The sequence below is a fragment of the Chrysochloris asiatica genome, unplaced genomic scaffold (assembly GCF_000296735.1).
Source record: "Chrysochloris asiatica unplaced genomic scaffold, ChrAsi1.0 scaffold00328, whole genome shotgun sequence".
In the NCBI taxonomy this organism is placed as follows: domain Eukaryota; kingdom Metazoa; phylum Chordata; class Mammalia; order Afrosoricida; family Chrysochloridae; genus Chrysochloris; species Chrysochloris asiatica.
Genome location: NW_006408846.1, coordinates 705,174 through 710,264, shown reverse-complemented (window position 1 = coordinate 710,264; position 5,091 = coordinate 705,174).

The following is a 5,091-nucleotide window of genomic DNA, read 5'->3' as shown; positions in this document are numbered from 1 at the left end:
ACTGTAGGTAGGCTATAACTGCTTATGTATTTAGTTGATAATTGTGTTTTCTTCTATTTCCATTTATTGAACATAATCTCCATGCTACAAACAACAAAATCATATCTATTCAGGGACATGAAGAAGGATCTCTGTTCCAAACTGTGAATTTTTTTTTCCGTAATAACATTTGTCTGACATTAAGGATTAGGTCCTGGAATAATTTTCTGAGCTATTCCTTACCCTTCAGATCACATAGGCTGAAGGCTTTTCTCTATAGTTTGTTGAAAATATGTGTTAGTTCTTCCTTACCAGCAGATAAGAGATTTATTTACCTGATGAAAGCAATAAAATGTTACATCAGGAATCTTCTCAATGTTTAGATAATCTATCTGACTTCCCAAGCGCTCAGACTTCTTTAATTGCTCTAGAACTACTGTAGATCCAGAAGACACCTTAACACTTGAGTTAAGAAATGTACTGGAAGCCCATGGCATGATGAACACCTGATACTCACATCTATGAGTCAGAAAACTATAATAACTGACCCATGAAAGAAATTGATTATAATAATCATAGAATCAAAGAACTGACACATAACATTAACCAGTGACATTAATTTGCCTGAGATCATTTCAGTTTATATGCTTTGTTCTCACATGCTATCAGTTAGTACTATCAATTATAAAATTTTCATCTTCAAAAGAATTCAGAATTCAAAGAGTACCTTTTATGGGGGCCAAAGACCTGGGTGAATGGCTGACATTGCTATCCTAGCTGTTTAAACAAGCATATGTGAGACTTCTGGTAGCGTAGTGGTTACAAATCGGACTGCGAACCACAAGGTCAGCAGTTCGAAACTACCAGCTGTTCTGCGGGAGAAAGATGAAGCTTTCTGCTCCCATAAAGATTTACAGCCTCGGAAACCCTGTACAGGGTCGCTACGACTCTACGGCACATAACAACAACAACAACAACAACAATGTGAGACCTCCCAGAATACTAAAGTGGCTTAACCCTTTCTGCTAAGAAACCTCCTTATTTTCTATTAAAAATTGAAGTAAAGGGTTATCTGGTAAATCAAATAAATATGTTTTAATTGTCTACTTAGGGCCCCTGATGATGTAGTGGTGAAAGCACTCAGCTGCTACCAAAAGGTCATTTGTTTGAACCCACCAGCTGCTCTGCAGAGAAAATGTGACAATCTGCTTCTGTAAATATTTATAACTTTGGAAAGTTTTCACTCTGACTCATAGTGACTCTGCTATGGAAAGTTCTACTAGCAGAATCACTATGAGTCAGTCATCTTGAAAGCAGTGGATTTTTGTTTCTAAGTTTAGACCAAGACATTATTATTTAATTCAGGGCAGTCCCAGGGGAGAAGGAAATATCAAAAGAACAGGATAGAAACATATAAATTGGAATAAAGTGAGGATCTCAGTGGAAACAATAGTTTTGAGTAAATGGAAACCTAGTCCATCAGGCAAGGAGACCTGGTAGCATAGTGGGTTACAAGCTGGGCTGCTAACCACAAGATCAGAAGTTCAAATCCACCAGCCTTGAAAATCCTATATAGGATCCTGTGAGATAGAACTGACATGAGGGTACACAACCACCACCACCGTTCCACTGTGTATGGAGGGAACTAAATTAGAATCTTTGAAGATACAGATGTAATAGTATTTTAATGTGTAAAAACATTTAGGATTTCATCTGATGACTTATTTTTGCCTGTTAAGTATGAAACTGAAATATGTATATCTGATGAAGTGTTATGCCTGGTGATAGTGTTATAGAAAACTGGAAAAGAATAAAGATGATTTTTAATATCCTTCTCAGGGAAATGGGATAATTGAAAAAAACAGGTGAAAGTATTGTTAAGTGCAATTTTGCTGGAATGGATCTGACTCTAACACATTGGAGTACTCCCAGATGGTACAAGAGACTTGTAAATAGTGTTTTCCTTTTGTTTATAGATGCTCTTTATATGTTTTCCATCATCTTATTCTTTGGTGGATCCAATATGTACTCTCGACAAGGAAAATTAGAGCACAGAGAATGATTCAAAGTTTTGAATTAAACTGTGAGTTTCCCAGTCCTTTACTTCCTGTCGATAAATAAATGGATACCTTGTATGCTAATTTTAAGATATTTCTTTGACAGTCATTGTTCATATATGGTCAAAAGATATATACACAAAAGAAATTTGGGAAGAAATTGTCTATTCTTTTTTGGTAAAACATATCAGTTTTATATAGAAGGAGTTTTTGGAATTAAGAGCATAGGAGGTAAAAATTCTGAAGTTATACTATGTTCCTATGCCCTCCTTTTCACACTATGCTTCATCCCTTTCTAAGACGGGCACTAAGCAATGGTGAGAAAATAAAAGGAAACAGTCAAATGAAAGTTAAAGCTATTACCCCATGAAATAGAACAAAAGTGGTACCTTAGAGTCAAGAAAACTCTGCTTTGCTTTTACCACCTCACATGTTGTTTAAGAAAATAATATAAACTCACGTTCTGATAAAAAGCACAATGATAGCAGTTTAGTGGGTTTTGATCAGAGTGACAATTCAATATACTGTCCAGCCCAGAATAGTTTCGAGAGTGAAAGGAGACACTAGTGGTAATTACACCAAGACATCAGGAATAAACTAGGAATCCTAGGCCAGAGAGGTTGTGTTGTTGCCCTAGATAGAAGTGACCTCTTGGATAAACTTGATAATAGAAGGCTCAGAGAAAGCTGCAAGTGCTAGAACATGGAGAGTTCTGGCAAGCTCTTGTAACAGTGTAAGGAATCACAAAAATGCTGTCATTTTGTTCTTTTAAATACATAATTTAACAAGAAAAAATGACAACTTTGGTTGATATTAAGTTAGATTTATGATATAGTTGTCTGGTTTTCACAATAAATAATCAATACTTTTTTTTTTTTCTTTTCTTTTAATAGGTCTGGTACCCCCATAACTATTTCAAGCATTGAAACTGTGAAATAGGCAATCATCAATAGAAAGAGAATAATTGGAAAATCTAATGAGTATGCTGTTGCTATCATGTGCTGTAGAGCCAATTCTGACTCCTAGCCACCCTGTATAGCATTTCCAAGCAGTCCACTACTTATCCTACAGTGCCACACCAAGACTCTCCTAATGAGTATGTTTGTTGTTGCTGTTAAGTGCCTTCGTCTCGGTTCTGATTTTCAGGGTTTCAGAGGAGCGGCTGGTGAGTTTGAACAGCCAGCCTAGTGGTTCAAACTGACTTTGCAATCGAGTGCTTGTCCTATAGTGCCACACCAGGACTCTTGATGATAATAGCTATTTATTTGTGAAAAGAAATTAACTGTAACAAATTTCAGTTCCAGAAAAATTCAAGCACTATAAATAACAATGCAGGCTAAAAATGTGCAAAGAATCTTTACAGTCAAAGAGAAAAAATATAATTACTTGTTGACCTTTAATGCTTTTATCAAAACATTTTCTTAAAAACTCTTACTGTTGATTATAAATGGATGTTGTTGTTAAGTGCCTTCATGTCAGTTCTGACTCATAGCGACACTGTATTGTGTTTCCAGGGAGAGGTTGGTAAGTTGGAACTGCTAAATTTATGGTTCAAACTGACCTTGTGGTTCATGCTTTATCCTACAGTACCACACCTGGACTCCATAAATACATAGGAAATAATAATAAAAAAATGTTTTTAACTATCGTTATTTAGTACACGGTAAATTAAAACTGTGGGAACAATGAGCATTAAATTTTTATCAATTTTATCAAGAGTAGTGTGAACAATGCTTGTCTCTTTATCGTATAACTTACCATACAGAGTATCTTTTCTTTGCCTTAGCAAAGTGTCTAAATTGTATCAGCTTGTAACATTTGTGCTTTTAGTTATATGAAATATCTCCAATAATGTGTTTAATAAAGTTGTTTGCTGGTGTCACTTCCTTTGGGACATCATATACTTCATGACTACTTTTCTTCATTTTTGTTAATGCATTTCCTCACTAAGTTACTCAGGTTTCATAGTTAGAGTCTGTAGAATGATGCAGTGTCAACAATGCCATGGTCCCATGTTTCTTCTTTAGCTCCATTTAGAGTCCATTTGAATCCTGCATAGTTAACTACTGGCACAACAGGGTAAAAGATTCTGTCATACTATAAGATATTACTCATTGTTACTTCCTGCCAGGTTGTTTGAATGTTTTTTTTTTAATTGAATGTGTTACATTATACTTCTTCCAAAACTCAGCTAAGTAAATTGCATGATCTCCAATTGTAGTGTCCATAGTTTGTTCAAATGTCCATCCAAGACAATAGACTTAAAAAAATTGAAATAACTCCTTGGTCCATCGGTTGGGTTGATGAAGTTGTATTTGGTGGTAAAGAACAATTTTCATACATTCAATTAGGGGTGACCTGGAGTATTCAACAGTGTTGTTGTTAAGTGCCATCAACCCACAGCGACACTGTATAGGGTTTCTGAGGAGCAACTGGTGAGCTTGAACCACTGACCTTGCAGTTCAAACCAACTTTACTGCCCAGCACGTTAACCCACAGCACCACACCAGGATTCAACAGTAGTAGTACTTTAAAAATAAAATTATTTTACCTACAGCGTTCTACTCTGGGGGAAGAAGGAAGGGAAACAAGTGTATGCTTCACTGTCAATATGAGAGTTGAGTTAGAAATTCTCAGTGACAAATCACAAACAGACTTTGAAAGAATTAACAAGATTGGTCATGAATCACTATTAAAATCTGTTACTAACTAGCAAAATTTGTACATTATGAAATTATTCACAGTTACACACCATGGTAAATAACAGCTGGACAGTGTTTTGGGGACACTGAGGTTATTTAACAAAGTCATGGTCACTGAAATCTAGAATCATGCAAAATGAAAGCAGTCAGCACTTTCGATGCAACTGATGATGTGCAATTATGAATCCTGAAAATTGTAGCCAGTTTTAAATTCAGTTGTCTCTACCTTAATCTCACGTTTATGTCTGTGCATTCGGTTTATGTCTGTGCATAAAGAATAATGATTTTATTTCTTATCCATGATGCTCCATGTGTACTACTAGTAAACTAAAATACTGTTCTTATTTACTTTT